The sequence below is a fragment of the Macaca thibetana genome, chromosome 9 (assembly GCF_024542745.1).
Source record: "Macaca thibetana thibetana isolate TM-01 chromosome 9, ASM2454274v1, whole genome shotgun sequence".
In the NCBI taxonomy this organism is placed as follows: Eukaryota; Metazoa; Chordata; class Mammalia; order Primates; family Cercopithecidae; genus Macaca; species Macaca thibetana.
The window spans coordinates 80,706,170-80,727,157 of record NC_065586.1 but is presented as its reverse complement, the minus strand read 5'-3'; the positions used below and the strand labels follow the sequence as shown (position 1 = coordinate 80,727,157).

General features: G+C 39.3%; 1 long non-coding RNA gene across 1 annotated transcript in view; it reads right to left on the bottom strand.

Moving 5' to 3' along the window:
• Positions 1–19,469: 19,469 nt before the first annotated feature.
• The window catches only part of LOC126962313 (uncharacterized), a 30,234-nt gene continuing 28,715 nt past the window's right edge, over positions 19,470–20,988 (bottom strand). Inside the window, exon 4 of the long non-coding RNA XR_007728643.1 lies at positions 19,470–20,228. This is a non-coding gene — a long non-coding RNA (uncharacterized LOC126962313). The remainder of the gene's footprint in view (positions 20,229–20,988) is intronic.

The window sequence follows — 20,988 nt, the reverse complement described above, 5'->3', positions numbered from 1 at the left end:
GGCATTTGTTACTATGCCATTTATTCTACAGAGGAATGACAACATGTTTTATGATTTACAGAGCTTGTTTGCACCTGAATGTCCAAACTCACACCAAACTCACAATGTAGCAGGATGAGCCACAGACAAAACTCCTCAGACACTGAGTTAAAGAAGGAAGTGGTTTATTCGGCCGGGAGTATTGGGCAAGACTCCTGAATCTTAGAGCCGAGCTCCCCGAGTGAGCAATTCCTGTCCCTTTTAAGGGCTCACAACTCTAAGGGGCTCCGCGTGAGAGGGTCGTGATCAATTGAGCAAGCAGGGGGTATGTGACAGGGGCTGCATGTACCAGTGGTCAGAGCGAGACAGAACAGACGGGAAGTTTCAAGATGTCTTTTCTATACAATATCTGGAATGTATGGATAACATAACCGGTTAGGTCAGGGGTCGATCTTTAACTACCAGGCTTAGGTCAGGCAGGCCCAGGCCTGGTTTCGGGTCTGGTTCCTTGGTTTCGGGTCTGTTTCCTAGGTGCCAGGCTACCTGCCTTGTGTTTGACTTTTCTTTTCTTTTCTTTTTTTTCTGAGTATAAAACAATATAAAACAATATGAGAGGGTCTGTCTCTTTCCTCATTTACGCCCTTTGAGACTCTCACTTTTTATTAGTGGGAGTTCTCTTATTTTTGCTACTTATGTCTTCTTGTGCAATGGATTGATTGGGATTCATACAGTACACTTGTGCTGAAGCATTTTGGTGAACTAAGGTAGCGATGAAGCATTTTATCATTTGAAGAAGTACAGGTAGCAAACAAGGGACTGGTAAGCAGGTTTCTCTTACTATTATAACTCCTATTATAAGAGTTTTAACTCCTCCTAGTACTGGGAACCACCTTCTAAACATGCCTTCAGGGTCGAATCCGTGCTGTACTTGTATGGGCACATGTGCCAGTTTTGTCATATTTCTAACTATGTCTTTAACTACTTGCCTTTGATTGTCTATGTGTAGACAGTAATTAGTAAGGTTAAATTCCCTACAGGCTTCTCTTTCAGCTGCTAGCAAGTAGTCGAGAGCCAATCTATTTTGATAGATAGCATTTCTTATCTGAGTGTCTTGCCAGGCCAGAATAGTCAAGGCTTGACTGGTTTTATTAGTGATGATTTCTAAAACAGCTTGCAACCGTACGCTTTGGTTGAGCATGTAAGTGGGGGTCCGGTATCCCTATGAGCTGTCTTGTGCCTAAGTGGCAGCCCTATAGTATTGTATAAATTTTTAGGAGGCCAGTCATCATTTTTTAAAAATTATTTATGGCTATGTTTCTCTTTTCGTGGGAAGTGTAGACAGAGAAGCCCAGGAACTCGCCTGTCTTTATGGGCAGTAGGAAGAAAGATGGTTTACTAGTGCCAATAACACAACTACCTGCTTACTTGTTGGGTAATTTGGCATAAGCTTTATGCCCACATATCCAGTATAACCTAGTGGGGGCTGTCCACCGGTGGGACTCCAGGTGGGTTCACACAGTTTGCAACTTTGGGAATTTACTGAATGAGTTTTTCTTAGTGTGGTTTGAACTCCACTAGGTGGCTGTTTTTGTGGTATTATTACACAGTTTTTGCCTAAGGCAGCTGAGTCTTCCTATAGGAAGGGTGAAGTCCTTCCTATACAGTATTGTCCAATGGTTGAGGCTTTTAGAACCTAGAAATTATCAAGGTGATTCTTTTGGGCCAGGAATTTATTAGGAACTGGGTCTGCAGGGACTAATTCTCGGGCTTCTTATGGCTATTGATCTCTTATTGCAACTCCTCCACAAACATAACATGAAGTGACATTTAGAGATTGGGCTACATGCTCAGCTAATTTCAAAAACAAACTTCCAGTTTTTCCTGAAATTTCGGGTACTGGCACATTCAGTTCATTATAGAAGGTTTGAAATACTGGCTCAGGAGAGCATTTATAAACTTCTCTTCAAACTACAATATTTACTTGAGGATCTAGTCCAGCTTCACTGATTTTTTTAGAGAGGATCAAGGGGGTTGGTTATTACTAGTTCTAAGAGGTTACACTGACCACTGGTACAGGAAGGGCCACTTTTCCCTTTTTGAAGGTGGACAAGATTTTTGTTTGTTTGTTTAAGTAGCCTAAATGACACAAAACCAGTGTCTACATTTATTTTCACATGGTCTTAATTTATGACGAATGTACTTATTTGTCACATAGCCTTTTTCTTAATTAAGAGAACCACATCTTATTCCTAACTTATTAATGAAAGCACAGGCATTAAACTTCAAGGTGACTTGTTTGGGCACCTTTTTTTTTTTTTTCTTTCTGTTTTGGCTAACACTTTATTCATATCACTTATGAGCCTTTACCAGTCCTCAGTCCTTAATCTTATTTTAAAAACTGTGGTCATGGGAGGCTTAGATGGGTCATAACATATATCAGGTTGGTCATTTCCTGGGCTACATGCTTTGCATAGAATAGTATTATACAAACAAGTTTTTCGTTTGTTTGTTTTTGTTTTTAGAGTCCTGGTACACTTATAAATACTATAAAATACTAGGACTGTAGCAACTTTTTGTCCTACCTCAGTGACTTGATGAATACACTGGGAACAGTCCTCAGTCTGAGGAAGGTCAGTTAAAGTCCTTACTGTACAAGTCCAAATTTTAAGGAAAATGAGTCCCTTGATGAATTTTCTCATGCTTCGGCCGTGCATGGACCAGTCAACTTCGGGGTGTGACTAGAGCAGGGCTTGTCATCTTCTTCAGAGTCACTTGCAGGGGTTGGCGAAGCTGCTCCCATCCACTTACAGCTCTTAGTCTACTGATGTTTAAGGATGGTCTTGGAGGTTGGGTCCTCCAAGACTCTAGAATAAACTGAGTCTAATACCACTACACAGTTATGTTTAGCTGGGCTCTCTGATACCAGGAGCAAAGTCGAGGGGTTTAGGGTGTTGCAAAGTTCAATGGTTATGCAGGGATTTTAACAGAGCAAACTTTGGTATCTAGTTAATCTAGCATTCGTTAGTTAATGATATCCTTTGGTATTTATTAAAGTCACCACAGCATGGGGGGATTTTATGTTTAGGTTTTACCTAAGAGTTAGCTTATCTGCTTCTTGCACTAACAGGACGTTGCTGCCATGTCCCTTAGACATGGGGGCCAGTCTTTGGAAACCCTGTCTAGTTGTTTTTAGAGATTGTCTACTGGCCTTGGCCAGGGTTCTACAGTCTGGGTTAAAACTCTAACTGCCATTTTTTTTTCTTTCTGACACATAGGGTGTAAAGGGTTTTGTCAGGTCAGGTAGCCCAGGGCTGGGGCTGACATGAGATTTTCTTTTAACTCATGAAAAGCTCGTTGCTGTTGGTTGTAATAGGTGTAGTTTATCTCACCTACATTTTTATTAACTGTCATCTACTAAAATATTGACTTAAATCCTGTAACTATTTGATTTCAAGCTTTAAATTGATCTGACATTCTTTGCAGGGCTCCAAATGCATCTAAATAGATGTGAGAGTTGAAAGAACTGTAAGGGGCTTCTCTCCCTTTACGATGTCTTATTTGTTTCTTCCTCTGGTTGATTAAATGCCAGGGTGAAAGGGATAGCCAATTGGACTAATGTATAAGTGCCACTCCAGTTATTTGGCAGAGTGCCTAGTAAAGGTCCACCACAATACCACCACACATCTGCTCGATGATGAACGAGGGCTGACTGATAAGCTCTTGAAAATTCTTAAGCTCCTTGCATCCCTTCAGGTCTCCAAGGAATGCTAAGTTTCCTCCCTGTCATGAGAGACACGAAGTGAACTTAGTGTTGGGAGACAGAGGCTGGATGGCCCTCGTGGGCTGACCCACAGGGTGTCGGACTTTGGGATATAGCAGAGAGAGCTTGGCATGACTTACTACTCCAGTCTGTAGAATCCTGGAAAAGGGTTACCATGCAGCCTATGCCTAGTCAACTGAAGGACCACCTCAGTGGAAGGGGGACCATCAGGGCCTCTGGCCTGCCGTGTGCACAAGCATAACAATTGCTTTTGTTTAACGTGCAGACGGAATATTTGATCCATTTAAACCAGGCATTTGCATCTTGGTATGCTGTCTTAATTGCCAAAGTTTGTTTTAAGTCTTTAACTTCTATGATCCTCTAGTAAAATGAATTATTTCCTTTAGCACCTATTTTTATTAGTTCTTAGACCAAAGAAAGCTAAACACTATTTTATATTTAATAATGCTTCTTGTATGATTTTTATACCAGATAAGCTAAATTTTACCTTTATATTAGTGTGTTATTAATGTTAAACTTAATTTTAATAAAACATTGTAGACATATTTATCCAATTTTTTATGTTTGTCCATAAGGTAAGATTTTATAGACTCTTTTTAACCTTTTATAATCTTTGTTAAAGAGTAGGCTAGTGCTTTAAGAAAAACCTGTAACTTTTTTACTTTAATGTCCAGTTCACAGAAAAACTGGATACCTTTTTTTTTTTCTTATTATACTTTGAGTTCTAGGGTACATGTGCATAATGTGCAGGTTTGTTACATATGTATACTTGTGCCATGTTGGTGTGCTGCACCCATCAACTCGTCAGCACCCATCAACTCGTCATTTACATCAGGTGTAACTCCCAATGCAATCCCTCTACCCTCCTCCCTCCCCATGATAGGCCCCAGTGTGTGATGTTCCCCTTCCCGAGTCCAAGTGATCTCATTGTTCCGTTCCCACCTATGAGTGAGAACATGTGGTGTTTGGTTTTCTGTTCTTATGATAGTTTGCTAAGAATGATGGTTTCCAGCTGCATCCATGTCCCTACAAAGGACACAAGCTCATCCTTTTTTATGGCTGCATAGTATTCCCTTTTTAACTTTAGTTAATGTTTACACACAGAATTTTCTTTACAATTAACATTTTAAAACTTGCTCAAACTTTCAAAACAATAATTTTTTAAAAACTTTTTAATGTAGGTAAAAATCTATATTCTTATGCCTCCTTATAATTCTTTTACTAAAGGTATATTTTACTTTCCTTATACACCTTGCACATAAACTGTTTCTTCAATAGTACTCAGAAGGCCTTATTTACTTTTAAATTATACAACATTTTTTGCATAACTTTTTTTAACATTTTTTCTTTCATGACTTTCACAGACAATTCGTCGACTTGTCTCAACTTTGTGACTTAATACAAAAAACATTTCTTTCTTTAAACAACCAGTTAATTTATTTCAGGACAAGAATTTACCATATAACACTCTTTTTACATAAATTCTGCCTCCCCTCTTTTTTTTTTTCCATTTTTTTCTGTTAGCAAAGCAGCTACTGCTACAGATTGACTGCATCTGGGCCATCCACGGTTACTGGGTTAAGGATTTTTGATAGAATGGCCTCGGTGCTTTCGGCATATGCCCTTGTTTACACTGACAACAAAGTGGTATTAGAGTGTTACAAGGTTACGGAGAATACCTTTAATTATCAATTATAGGTTTTAAATTTACCTTGGCTTTTAAAGGAATAGGGTATACTGTTTTTTTCTTAAGTACTTGCATATTCTATCTTTCTGTTTTTTTTCTCTCTTTGACTTTCTGTCTCTCTCTCTCTCTTTGACTTTCCTTTTGCCTCTGTCTCTTTCTCTCTTTCTGCCTCTCTCTTTCTCTGTCTCTCTCTCTCTCTTTTCTTGACGCCTTATTTGTCTCTCTGTTTCTTCCTGTCTCTCTGCTGGTCTTTCCTTGCCTCTGCCAGCTGCTTATGCTGCTGTTCTCTTAACTACTGTTGGGGAGAAGGGGGTCTAAAACCAGCTGTAACTGTCTATGTATGGAAACTGGTCTCGGTGTCTTGGCTTACAGGTTACTTTGTGTCATACCCTTTTAACCTGTTCTTTGTTTTGTGGTGTGCGTGTGGTGTGAGCATGGTGTTTTGTCTCAAAGAAGCATAGGTCAGGCACAAATAAGCCCGCCCCATTAGGAACTATGTTGAAAAATTTCAAGAAAGGATTTAAGGAGATTATGGTGTTACTATGACACCAGGAAAACTTAGAACTTTGTGTGAAATAGACTGGCCAGCATTAGAGGTGGGTTGGCGATCAGAAGGAAGCCTGGACAGGTCCCTTGTTTCAAAGGTATGGCACAAAGTAACGTGTAAGCCATAATTGATAATAAAGGTATTCTCCGTAACCTTGTAACACTGTAAAACCACTTTGTTGTCAGTGTACTGGTACAGGCACACCATGGGTGATCAGGCCACACTTCCACTCAAATGGAGTAGGCAAGTTACTAAGACCAGTCCTGTCAAGCAATTCAAACCAAGTCAAGCCCAAAACCAAAACCAAAGTGCTGATAAAGGCACACCATGGGTGATCACGCCACGCTTCCATTCAAATGGAGTGGGCAAGTTCCAAAGACTAGTCTTACTAGTCTTTGATGTCCGGACTCCAAGTGCCAGTTCCTTCCCAGTGTTCAGCCACTATGTTGATCCTCCATGGGAGCCTGCCACACACTGCTCTGGTGAGGCATCCCACTGGGGCAAATGTCTACCCGGGAGCGCTCTCAGGATCCGCATAGCTCTGGCTGGTTGGAGTCCCCCACAGGGATGTTCCACAGGGCAGGCTAAAGCTGCCTAAGGAGCTGGCTGGACCGTACGTTAATCACCTTGCTTCCCGGTCAGGGAACCAAGAAACGTAGAAGAATGAGCCACAGACAAAACTCCTCAGACACTGAGTTAAAGAAGGAAGTGGTTTATTCGGCCGGGAGCATTGGGCAAGACTCCTGTCTCAAGAGTGGAGCTCCCTGAGTGAGCAATTCCTGTCCCTTTTAAGGGCTCATAACCCTAAGGGAGTCCACATGAGAGGGTCGTGATCGATTGAGCAAACAGAGGGTACGAAACAGAGGCTGCATGCACCAGTGGTCAGAGTGAAACAGAACAGACCGGAAAGTTTCAAAATGTATTTTCTATACAATATCTGGAATCTATAGATAACATAACCAGTTAGGTCAGGGGTTGATTGTTAATTACCAGGTTTAGGTCAGGCAGGCCCAGGCCTGGTTTCGGGTCTGGTTCCTTGGTTTCAGGTCTGGTTCCCAGGTGCTGGGCTACCTGCCTTCTGTTTCACTTTTCTTTTTTTTTTTTTTTTCTGAGTATAAAACAATATAAAACAATATGAGAGGTTCTGTCTCTTCCCTCAACAAGGCTGCATTTACTTAAGTCATAGTGAGAGGTGACAACATGCTAGCAGCCCTTGCTCTCGGCACCTCCTCAGCCTCTGTGCCCACTCTGGCCATGCTTGAGGAGCTCTTCAGCCTGCCGCTGCACTGCGGGAGCCTCTCTCTGGGTTGGCTGAGGCCAGAGCCAGCTCCCTCTGCTTGCAGGGAGGTGTGGAGGGAGAGAGGTGGGTGGGAACCAAGGCTGAGCATGGTGCTGGCAGGCCAGCGTGAGTTCTGGGTAGGTGTGGGCTCAGCAGGCCCCACACTCTGAGTGGCCGGCAGGTGCCACCAGTCCTTGGCAGTGAGGGGCTTAGCACCCGGGCCAGCAGCTGTGGAGGGTGCGCCAGATCCCCCAGCACTGCAGGCCCACCTGTGCCATGCTCACATTCTCACCGGGCCTCATGGGCCTCATCTGCTTCCCTGCGGGGCAGGGCTTGGGACCTGCAGCCCGACATGCCAGAGCCCCAGCACCAGTGGGCTTCCACACGTGGCCGGAGCCTCCCCGATGGGTGCCGCCTCCTGCTCTGCAGCGCCCAGTCCCATTGACCACCCAAGGGCTGAGGAGTGTGGCCATGCAGCACCGGACTGACAGGCAGCTCCACCCATGGCCCTGGCATGGCATCCACTAGGCGAAGTCAGCTGGGCTCCTGAGTCTGGTGGGGATTTGGAGAACTTTTATGTCTAGCTGGAGGATTGTAAATGTACCAATCATCACTCTGTGTCTAGCTCAGGGTTCGTGGATGCACCAATCAGCACTCTGTATCTAGCTAATCTGGTGGGGACTTGGAGAACCTTTATGTCTAGCTGGAGGATTGTAAACTCACCACTCAGCACTCTGTGTCTAGCCCAGGGATTGTAAACACACCAATCAGCACCCTGTCAAAACGGACCAATCAGGTCTCTGTAAAATGGACCAATCAGCAGGATGTGGGTGGAGCCAGATAAGGGATAAAAGCAGGCTTCCAGAGCCAGCCAGCAGCGAGCCAGCCAGCAGCAACCCGCTTGGGTCTCTTTCCACACTGTGGGATATTTGTTCTTTCTCTTTTTACAATAAATCTTTCTGTTGGTCATTTTTTGGGTCCATGCTGTCTTTGTGAGCTGTAACACTCACCGCAAAGGTCTGCAGCTTCACTCATGAAGCCAGGGAGGCCACAAACCCACCAGAAGGAACAAACAACTCCAGACGCGCTGCCTTTAAGAGCTGTGACACTCACTGCGATGGTCTGCGGCTTCATTCTTGAAGTCTGCGAGACCAAGAACGCTCCTATTCTGGACAACATAGGAGCTAGACAATGCCATGAGCGACTAGCAGGCTGGTATGGAGACAATCGCACTGGTTACTTGGTATCATGTTGACCAAAACCCTATGGTTTTGGGTTGAATGTTTTGCTTTGCATCCAGGGTACATTTGTGCTCTGTTGGCATAGCTTAATGCTGATGAGCTGAATCTGGAAAAGGAAGACTGTTGTCTCACCAGTTGGCTGTGGACCATTTTGATGCTTAAAGAAATATTGATCTTGGAACTTCTGAATGCAAGCTGAGAGTGGACACAGGGAGTAGGTATTGACTTCTTTGACAATTTAAATAGATGGCTCTGGAAAAATATAAACTATTTGAAGTCCAACCCATTTTAAAAATTGTTGAATTTAGGTTTAGAATCAGAATACCTATGATGGGGAATAATTGCATGAATTGCTTTGCTTACATGAAGAAAAAATCTGTTAGTTACCTTCCAGATGTTCAACCTTACCTAAATAATTTCTTCTCTTTGAACCTTAGTATTCTCCCTAAAGAGAAGGAGAGTGATAAGATACTTTCTCTGGCTTGCTATGATGGATAAATGCAATAATATATCTGTAAGCACTGAGTGTCTGACACATAGTAGGCATTATATGTATGTGAATTTCTGACCAGGTCAAAACAGTGTGTTAATGCTGAGGCCTTTGGCAGGGAAGAGTTGGATTTTTGGTTTGAATATTTAAGATAATAAGAATATTGACCTTTGGCTACATTGTATATGGGCTTTAAATTTACTAATACTAAGTTACTGAGCTGGGGTGTAGATTTAAAGTGAGAGATGGAATGTTTTTTCAATGGTCAGTTATCTGAGTAGATTCCTAGAAGTTGGAAGGAGCCTGAAACAGTGCAACGAGCATGTCCTTTCATGTCAGTCATTCCTTGTTTTGAATCCTGGCTGTGCCACTTACTAGTGCAGCTCTGTGTCCATAGTATGTGGGAGAAGTTGTGAAGTTTGGAGCTTTCAGCTATTTAAGACAGTTTTCTTTCTGTCTCTGACACATTGTTTGATTCAATGTGTAGGATGAAAAATGGCCTTTTTTAATGCTATCTTTTATTATATCCCAGGACCCTGAAGCCACATATTTAGGAAGGGGAGGGCCCTAGTAGCCAGAATACTTAACTCCTTACTTTAAAACGTATCAGTCCCAGGTCATGTTGTCACATGACTGCTAGATACCCATTAACTATTCTGATGAATTTCAACGAAGGTGAGCATGGTTGATGGTGACTACGTATATGACCTCTCTGAAGGAATATTTGTAAAAGTTGCAAAATTTTAAAGCAAAAGCAGTTAATATTAGAGAAATGTTTAGGCCTATCTCAAGATAACTTTTGTAAATATTTTTATGTAGGAGATGTTAGCAATTTTCAAATTGCATAGTTTAGATACGGGGATTATGTTAAATCCAAAGTTGTTTCAGCATAAAGCCAGTCAATGATGCCAAAATTATTTCAGTCTGATTTTTATAACAAATTCTACCCACCTTCAGCCACAGCAGAGTGTTTATGTATTAAAAGAAAGATTTATTCTTTCTACCAACATTTGTTGAACACCTATCATGCTTCTAGTATTGGAGATAGTAGATGCAGAGATGTAGCTGTCCTCACTCCCTGCACCTTCTCGAGACTAAATTTAAACCTAAAAGGAAAAGACAGCTAATTGAAAAGACCAATTAAGTGATAGGATAGAGAGGTACAATCTCCAAAGAAGGGGACCTAATGGCTCTTTCTTTGGTACAATCTCCGTATAACAGAGGGCCTAATGGCCTCTGGCTGGTCAGGATGGGATTCTTAGAGGCTGCTTAAGCTGAAGCTGACAGGGGGAGTGAGGGGATTCACTAGGCAGAGAAGAATTAGGAGCACAGGGAGCAAGTGTCTTAGGAGTTTGCTCTAAATTCTATACTACTCACCAATTAAAGTGATGCAGCCTATAATTGTGAAAATTAACTGTATTTTCTTCTTTTCATGAATCTTCCTCCAAGTCTGAGATGATAACAAATGTTGTTAAAACTTTTAAGCACTTTACTGTCCTCATTACTGGATAATTAAGCAGCACCAGAGTTGAACATTTTGCAATACTTTTTCTCTTTGTTTCCACAACACTATTCTCTATTTTTTCTTCCCTCGTATCTTATTGGCTACTCTTTCTCATTAACTTTTGTTTGACTTATAAATTTTAAAGCCTGTCAGGACTTGATCCCAGACGACCTCATTTCTATGTTTATATTCCTTCCCTGAGGCATCTTGTGAATTCCACACACTGCCACGGCTTCAACCACCATCCATAAGCTTATGACTCCCAAATGTGTCTTTCCTTCCTGATCTCTCTTTGGCTCCGTATCTGTGTATTAAAATGCCTACTGACCTCTCTCTCTCTCTCTCTCTCTTTTTTAAAAACAGGATCTTGCTTTGTCACCCAGGCTTGAGTGCGGCATCACGGCACACTGCAGCCTTGACCTCCCAGGCTCAAGTAATCCTCCTGCCTCAGCCTCCCAAGTAGCTGGGACTCTAGCCATGTGCCACCATGTCTGGCTAATTTTTAAAACTTTTTTGTTCAGACTAAGTCTCCCTATGTTGCTCAGGCTGGTCCCAAACTCCAAGGTTCAAGTGATCCTCACACCTCAGCCTCCCAAAGTGTTGGGATTACAGGCATAAGCCGCCCTTCCCAGCCTGACATGTCTATTTTGATACAGACAAATCAAACTTTTAATAGCCAAAGTAGAATTTATGATTCCTCCCCAAGCATTCCTCCACTCATCTCTATCCCTCACCCTCACCCTATCCTTACCCTCCCTCATGTAATCCATGAAGAAGTTTTGTTGATTACACTTTTAAATCATTAACTTGCATCGTTACTACAGTCGTGGTACAATTACTGTAGCATCCTTTCTTTCCTAGAGAAAAAGCCTCCAAACTTTCCTTCCTCTGTCTACTTCTGCCACCTTACAGCCTATTCACTACAAATCAACCAAAGTTATCTCTTAAAATTATAAGTCAATTCATATTCTCCCACCACTTAAACACCTCTAAATAATTTTCAGTGCATTTAGCATAAAAATCTACCTTTTTCATTCTGGATTTCACGGGTGCAGGACTGTCTCTGCCTCTCTTCCTTAACTCTTCTCTTATGCCCCCCAACACCATGCTCACTAAGCCCCATGATCTTCTTTGTGTTCTTCCACATTTCAAATTTCTTCCCATCCTTGTTTCTATAAGTTATTGTCATCTATGTTTGGAATGCTTGTGCCTCTGTTTATTGTATGCAGAGAAGGGTTTTAATTTCTTCTCAATTCAGGTCTCACCTTAAATGTTATTTCGGAGAGCCCTTCTCTGATCAGTCTATCTACAGGAGACTCCAGCTCTTTCTGTGAATGGATTATAGAGATATCATGGCACCCATACAATATATTCTGTAGCATCGTTATCTGGGTCTAGAGCAATAACCCACAATCAAACTTATCAATATTTCAGGGAAATTTAGAATGTTCATATTGAGTGGGATAAGGACTTTGTGTCAGTTCAGTCACATTTTGCTGGACACACAGGAGAACACTTTAGATTTGCCCAAACTCTCCTTTTGGATGTGGCAATTCTAAAACTAATAGAATGGTAGAATTGAAGAGGAGAAAGACCAATGAATTGCAGGTTCTCATTAAGCTTGGTTAGATTTTTGCTTCGGTAGGCTGTCTTTTTTGTTGAGTTTCTGAGTGGGTGAGCTGAGCACTTTCATACCTTATCATTTATTGTTGCAATCTGAGTCTCATTCAACAGAAGATTACCATGAGAAAAATAATTGCACAAAAGTAGAAGATAAAAGGTTGAGAGTGATTATATTTGACAGTGTTTATTCATATGGTTATTCAATGTAGACCAGTTTGGATTTATAATAAATCAGATATCCAGTTTGTATTTTTCTTCAGTTTCTGAAAAACGGTTTAAATCTCATTTAAAATTTTAATCAAGTTCCAGAAGATAAACTTTTTCTTTGTGTTTAATTTTATAAAACAATTGATACAATGCAGTGACATAATAATCTTTGATCTAACACCAAATGTGTAGGGTTACTTAATAAAATATTCTGTTATGCTATTTGCATGATACATTTTTCGGTTAAACCACTTCATGTTTTTCATGTGTCACTATATAGATCCTGAAATGATTGAATAGGAATAGAGTTGTTGAGCTTTGGATGTCTTTGGAATCATTTCATTTCTAGTCTTACTCTACATTAAATGATATGTGCTTTATTTATTTGTTTTTAAATGATAGGAATTCAACTTTGGATGTTGAAATAAAGTCCCCTGGAAGCTAAGTGAATTTCCTATAGAAATGTGATTTCTATGCCCATTTGTCATGAACTGACTGGCCTCAGAGTGGGGTACAAAATTTTGTACACACATTAATGTCTGGTTTCTCCACAATTGAGAGGTTAACTCTGAAATTACTAAAATCAATTAAGATGATTCCAAATGCCCAGTAGATTATGCCACAGTAGAAAGTGTTAAAGTGAAAAAAATCAGGTCTTGCACTATTAGCAAAATTGTGCTGAGACACCAGAATACCAGAGCATAACTCATTGAAACTCGACTTTTTTCCTATTTGCACAGAAAATGAAAAAAACAAAACAAAACAAAACAAAACAAAACAAAAAAAACCAGTCTTTTAGAAAGCTCTATTCATGCAGAGGCAGTCATTACTGATTTTGAATTCTGAGTTTTTGCTGTTTGTCCTGCCTGCCAGGTATTTCACAGGACTAATTTTTTTCCACCATTAGGATATATTGGCAAGCAATGACAGAACAATAGAGTTTCTTCTGTTTTATCTCTTTAAATTCTTAATGTATTTGCATCCCCGAACCCCAACAAAAAGAGCCTCTGTGAGAAGCAAATTTCTCTATGTAAAGCCTTTCCTATCATAAAAGCCTTCCCATGATGATCAATCACAATCATTTGTAGTCATGGTAATGTGAAGAATTAAGAATCATCCATTTAAGCCAGCAACTCCTTGCTGTGTCACTTTCCAAATTAGTAAATTATCAAATTAAGTTTGTGTTTGAAGAGGAGTTATGCTTCAATATTTAATTTATTGGTAAAACTTAATAAGACAGTTATAAGATCACCTAATTTTGCCTAATGTACTTTTGTATATTTAATGGATATAAGAAATAGCTTGTCATTTGGCACTGAAGTCTATGAGGCACATACTTTGTAATACAATAAGTTCTCACTTAACATAATTCATAGGTTCTTGGATAATATGACTTTAAATGAAATAATGTAGGATGAAACCAATTTTACCATAGGCTCATTGATATAAACAATAGTTCTTATGGCATATTCCTGGTCACAAAAACACCACCAAATATCTAAATAAAGATCCAAAGCATGTCTAATATTAAACATTGAAATTGATGTGAGTTATTGTTACCAGAATATCAGGCTCACCACACAGAATGCCAGTTACAGAGATAACGAGTATTGTCAGGGAAGGTTTTAATCGGGTGCTGTAGCTGAGGAGAAAGGGAGATAATGTCTCAAATTCATCCCCCAAACCAGCTCAAACTGGGGGGGTTATATAGTGGGGAAGGTGGGAAAGCAGGAATTAGGGAGGGGTAAGAAAGCAGTCCTGATGTATGAGGGGTCTGGTGGCTCACGGAATGTAATCTGGTAAATTTCAATTTCTTGCCTGAGAGTGACTTTTGAGGAAGAAACTCAGGTGAGACAAATACAAGTTTCATGTTTTAGGGTCAGGGAGGGTCCGTTTCTATGTTTATTTTTAGAAACCCATAAATATTAGTTCTGTGAGACAATCTGTTTCACTATACATTTCACTATACATTTAAGAAAGGTTAATAAAAACAAACAAGATCATTATATAACTTGCTGGCAGTTTTTGGTGAATCAGTGAGTGATGGTGGTCGTGGTGGTGGTGGGTTAAATCAAATAATAAATGTTTGCAAAATGAAAACTGCAGGGAAACTCTCCTCCCACTATGCAGTTCAAAAGCAAACAAGAAGAAATACTGCTGTAGGAGACCCAGAGATCACCTCTCTTTATCTCTTATGTGGGTTGTATGGCTGAATCAAGAAACCAAATTGACACCAGGCAGATTAACAAGGGGAAAGCATACAAACTTTATTAGTTTTACATGTATATGTAAACTTCATATATGAAGATATGGAATCTTCACAAGTGAGTGAAGTCCAAAGATGGCCAAAGGAAGATGCTTTTATGCTTTTTAGACAAAGAACAATAAATTTGAGAAGAAATGAAAGGAAAAAAAGAGATCTGTCTAGAAGCAGTAAATTTTTAGGGAGGTTACTAGGAGAGATATATGAGGGAGGGGTGTAGTGGAAGGTGTTACTTTATTAAGTGTATTTTTTCAGGTCTACTACATCTTCCAATTCCCAGTTTCTAGTAGGGCTATTTTCACACCTGCTAAGGGCTATTTTTACACCCTTGTGGGTAAGGGCATCTCTCCCAAAGGATTCTTTATGGCTTGCTACATGCAGGAAGAGACAAGTTACCTCCCCTTTCCAAAACTGTAATTTCTCCAATGTTTTCAACTCAGAATAATCAATATACCAATTCAGCATATTCTGGGATGGCAAGTCCTTCACTACTTCAGTAGGTGAGCTGAACACTTTCATACCTTATTTATTGTTGCACATTTACATGATTATCAAGACTTAATGAATTTTGATTTGACAATAATTTGTATTCATTTCTTCCTTCATTCATTTTCCAGCCTGCTTACTCCAGCTCAGGATCGTGAGGCTCTGGCAGTTCAGGGTCAAAGCAGGAACAAAAGCTGGACAGAATGCCATCCCATCACAGGGTGCACTCACATACACAGTCAGACTGGAACCACGTAGACATGCCAGTGAACCTAACGGGCACATCTTTGGAATTTGGAAGGAAACTGGAGTATTCAGAGAAAACCCATGAAGACGTAAGGAGAATGTGTAAACTCCACACAGACAGTGGCTCCTGCTATCAGTCAATTTTTTTCCTCCTCATTATTATATCAAAACGACCTTGAATGAAACATTATTTGAGGAACTGCTGTACATTATTGATTATCTGACTATAAAATCATATTATAACATTAATATGTTTATTTTATCAAGTCTTAGCATGAATGCAAAATTAATTTTGTTCACCATCTCAGTAAGGAAATAAAAAGCATCCTGATATTATAATAAGAGTGCTTAATTTTACTATAATTGTTCTAGACTTGTTTTTATGAATATTTATTTGCAAAGACTCTCTTGTTGTACAAGTAATAGCAGATATTACTTGTCTAACCAGGAAGAGGAGTAAAGTGATCTGTTGCAAACCAAAATCAATCTTCTGAAGCACAACACTTTTCATTTAAGGTCTTTCCTTTGAGAAAATATATTTCAAACCTGATACCTTGCAGAAGAAGCATTTACTGGAAGCACATTCGTAGAGCAGGCCATTCACAACTGCAGTTAAGTTTGAGTTCTATAGGATTCCAGAGGGGAAATAGGGTTCTACTCATTGCACCTTTCCACTTCTTCCACTAATGAGTTCACATTCTCTTGTAATAAACACTGATCATATTAAGTATTAGGATAAGCAGTTTGCAATTGCTCCAAAATACTTAGAACATTTATTCCCTCCATCTCATTTTTCCTATGTGATAGAACATACCCTTCCAAAGAAATCATCTACAGACAATCCTCTAGGAGCCGAATAACTTTGGTATGGGTAAAGATGTGAATGAAAGTATTTCTCGCTCCCATTCTTTTCCTCTCTGCTTTCCCTGTTCTATATTCGTAAATCAATGAACAAGTTGATGCATTAGAAAGTACAATACATACTAAAATGTCCTTCTTATTTAAACTAGCTTTTCATTTACTTTGTACGTGAAGGTATTATAGAGCAATAGAATAAAATAAATTTTCTCCTTTAAAAGTAAATTCTTTTACTGGACATTAAGATTGAATGTACTAGCTGGGTGCAGTGGCTCATGCCTATAATCCCAGCACATTGGGAAGCCAAGGAGGGTGGATCACTTGAAGTCAGGAATTTGAGACCAGCCTGGACAACATGGTGAAATCCTGTCTTTACTAAAAATACAAAAATTATTAGCCAGCATGTTGGCGCGTGCCTTTAATCCCAGCTACTCGGGAATTCGAGACAGGAGAATCACTTACACCTAGGAGTCAGAGGTTGCAGTGAGCCAAGTGGGTGCCACTGCACTCCAGCCTGGGCAACCAAGCAAGACAAAAAGAGAGAGAAGAAAATAAAGAGAGAGAGACAGAGAGAGAGAAAGAAAGAGAAAAGAAAAGATTGAATGTACTTGGGTAAATAGGGAAATAATGTTTTGTGTCTCTTTGTTAAAGTGGTTATAAAAACTGATTTTTAATTTGAGGAGAATTTATTAAAATTGCAGATTACAAAGTCAGAGATGTAAGACGTGGAAGGTGGGGTCAGGTATTTATAGTTGAGAAAATCAGCACAGGTGATTCTGAGGCAGGTAATTTTCAGACATCTAATAGAAGAACACTATGCCTGTACTTAGTTACTTCATAGTAGTTATTGTATATTTGCTAATGTTTACTTTTGTTATTTGCTAGCTTTAATAACTTGTTATGCTTTCATTAAGTCAGGTCAAATCATTTGTAGTTTTTGTTAGAGTCATACTTTTTAAAAAAATATTTGGATTATCCAACTTAGACCCTAATAATTCTGTTTACCTACATTTTTGCAAAAATGAAAGTCTACTTAGTAATAATAAAATGAGCTAAATCTGCTTAAGGCCAAGATCAAAAATTTTACTAAGGTAATTTTTTTCTTAAGTTTTAATCTACTTCTTGGAGTGGGGGAGCAATCTGTCAATTATGTATTAAGTTTGAATCTCATATACACAGTACACATGAAGCATTAAAGCTCTGAACTAAAATAATTTCTTATTAACATTTAACTAAGATGTTTATCTAATCTTGTCACAGCTAGAAGCAGAAACCAAAGGAGTTTAAATATGTACCTCATCATTGAATGTCAAGCCACTAACAGAGCCCTTAATTAGCATGTGAAACGTCTTAATTCTGTGCCAAGTGGTTTCTTTGTCCCACTCACTCCTGCGGGTGGAAGACAGCATTAAACAACTTGTTGCTGAAACTCAACTCACATTTGTTTTCTAAAATATTTATGTGTTTTCTGTGTTCATGGCTTTACTGCTGACTGAATTGTGTCCTGGAGGAAGGGACAAAAGAGGAGCAAACATTTTCGGGAAATTGAAGAAAATTTCAGATTTCACTGGGAATTTGGATACCAATATAATTTACAGGCATTTCATTAGGTTTTGGCTCATTAAGTGGAACAAACATATTGGGGATTATAAGCAATGCCTTCAAATTTTAGGGTCATTTTAAAACTCATTGTAACAACAGAGCGTAACTCCTTCTTTTTTAAGATCCTTAGTTGCTCGAGATTGACTTGTACTCTCAGTGTTATTTGGAGAGTTCTGAAATTGGTGTGATGTTGGCATTTCACAAGCCCCATCCATAGGGCTTGAAATCTGATAACATTTTTAATTAAAGTTCTTCCTATTAGAAAAGCAGTTTAATGAAGAATTGTTACGTTAGGTCAGGGATAGAGATGGAAAGTGGCCTATTCACCATACGCAACAGAATTTATCACATTGCCTAATGAGTAATCATTCATTATTTCACAGGTATTTATGAATAGATTTTCCTTTGGTGGGTTTGGTAATAACTGTTGAATATTAAGCCATTTATGTAACTTCAATGACCTTCTTTTGTTAAAAATCTGTACAACAATTGAATTGGATTAAATGATCCTGTGCACTTTCAGATCAAGATTTCAAAGGATCATATGTTTCCAATTTTTAAAAACTTGTGTCTTATATCTAACTCTTTAAGTTGAAGCTGGAACCAATTATCTGTGGGAACAATTGGATTAATGCAATTCAAAATACAGATTTTTACGAAGAGCCTACTCTGTGTTGAATACAATAAATAAATATTCTTACAGGTCTGGTCAATGTTCTGTATCACTGAGAAGATGGAGGGGCTGTCCTAAAGCAAGCAGCAGGGCTTGGCTCCTTCTTGCAGAAGCAAAAGAGAAAAAAAACAGGAGCTAAGGAGAAGTTTGAGGAGGCAGTAGTGGGGCAGGTGAATGGGCAGGAAAGGCGAGAGACCAAAGGAGAAGCCACCTCCTTCAGTAGTGTGAGCAGGAAGTAAAGAGGCTAATACAGCCCATCTCTTGCTCTGGGGCTCAGGAGTCTGTTTATATATAAAGGTCACATGAAGGTAAAAACTTCTGTTTCAGTCTGAACCGTGTCAATTCCAAGTCAACACCAGGCTCAAAACTGTATCTGAGAGGTCCTGCCAAAACATCTCCAGGTAATGATAGTGATGCCCAAATATTTCTTTAGGACTTTAGTTCATTCTTAAAATTGAATATATCCTTATTTATCTGAGTCCCTAGTGCTTGGGTAGTCAATTAAATGCTGCCAATGCAAACCAGAGAGATGGGGACTTTGGCTAAACTGGAGGAGCCAGTCCTTCACCGTCAGCTCTGCTGGGTAGAAAAATAGGACATATAGGGGTATTCTGAGAAGGAGAATAGCACACTTGGCAAATAAGGGAATAAGATGCTTTTCTGTGAGGACTGATTGGAGTGAGAATGATGGTGAAGGAAGGGAAATTTAATATGGTTTTTTGGATAATTTTTTTTATTCTTCTCCCCGGAGATTTCACTATCATTTGTAGTTGTTTGGCAATTAATGTATGTAATTTCACATAGTTTAATAAAGAAATTAACATGATTTGTGGGCATACCCTGTGCTTCTGTATCACAGCTATCAATGGACTTTAATTTTGCTCACTGCAAATCATATTAAGGAAATAAGATTATTCTTGAAGCAATAAGATCATCAAGCATTTATTTATTTTCCTTACCCCAGCTTCATTTTAAATAGATCATTAACTTGAAGTGAATCCTGTTCTAAGATGTTATGAACTGAAACTGTGAACATCTATACCTTTGTACTTCGCTGAGTTGCCATTGAAGAAGCCAAACATGGCTTGCTCAAAGGTCCATGCTACTCTGAATAGAGGCCAGGTCTCAGTCTTTCCCATGAATATTTTTAGCTGAGGGGATTCAATAATGACCTTACTGTATATTGTTTCCAGTGCTCAAAGTAGTTAATCATCAGGAGGGGAAAATAGTACATTTCACTAGAGGGCAATGAGTGAAATGCATTTTGGAGCATTTGTGAGCAGAAGCTTCAAACCAAGTTTGTCACAGGCTTTGAAATGGGATATGCCGTGAAATTCACATCTGCTGTCAAGGGAGGGAGATGATAACTTGACAAATGGAGGTACACCATTTATTTCGTAAGGAGGGTACTGGGGACCATTCTGGCCTGAAATGATGCCTTTTGTTCAAGTGAATCTCTGTTCAAATTGAAGAGCTGCATAGACAAACTGAAAGCTGCAGCTTCCATCTAAGATTTTCCATTTCAGCCTTTTTCTTAAAAATAACAATGGCTGGCCTGCTTCCTGAGTGTTTGGACTAGATGGCTTTTAATTTCCCATCCCAAGGAGATGATCTAAAACTGCAACAAAATTGGTACAATCAATTATTCCCAGACTTAGACCCTCTCTTCAAGCTTCCCACTCGAAATAGGGCATAAAACTTTTAACAAATTGGATACTTAAGTTATTTTCTCATTTCTCTTCTCAAGACATCTTTGTGCTACCTGTAAAAAAAGATAAGGAAATTAACAATGTGGAGGACATTACAATGCAAAATATATAACAATTTAAGAAAATAAATTTTAAATAATGTATCCCATCCCAGACTTCTGAATATATACTACATATCAGGGTATTGTGCAGCCAGATTGTGTCGGGAGTTAAGAAAGCCTAACATCCACTCAAGATCTTTCCTAATTCTCTGCAGCATACTGAAAAGCAACAGAGTGTGGTGGTTAGCCTCAAGAGTCAGACATTCTGTCTTCCTAGCTCTTCCGCTTTCTAGCAGTTTGAGTTAGGGCAAGCCATTTAACCTCTTTAAGCCTCTGTAAAATTAGGATATAATAAAGCCTAAATCAAAGTACCATTACGAGAATTGTGAAACAATGCGTCTAAAGTCTGCATTTCAGTTCCTGACACAAAGCTAATACTTAATAAATGGTAGTGGCTATGATTACAGTAATAGTTGCATTTATTTTTCTAGTAGTATCAGTATGCTGCCGTATAGCCACCACTCTGAACAGGAAATAGAAATTGGATGGCAAAATATCACTAATTCTTATTAATGGGAGATGTGACCCTATTTGGAAATAGGGTTATGGCAGATATAATTCATTGATATGAGGGGTGAGCCCCTAATCTGATGACTGGTGTCTGTATAAAAAGTGGCAGTTTGAATCTAGAAACACACACAAAGAATAATTTTCTTATGCAAAACAAAAATGATTAGAGGTGGTTTTATCTTTTATCGCTTTATTTTATTCC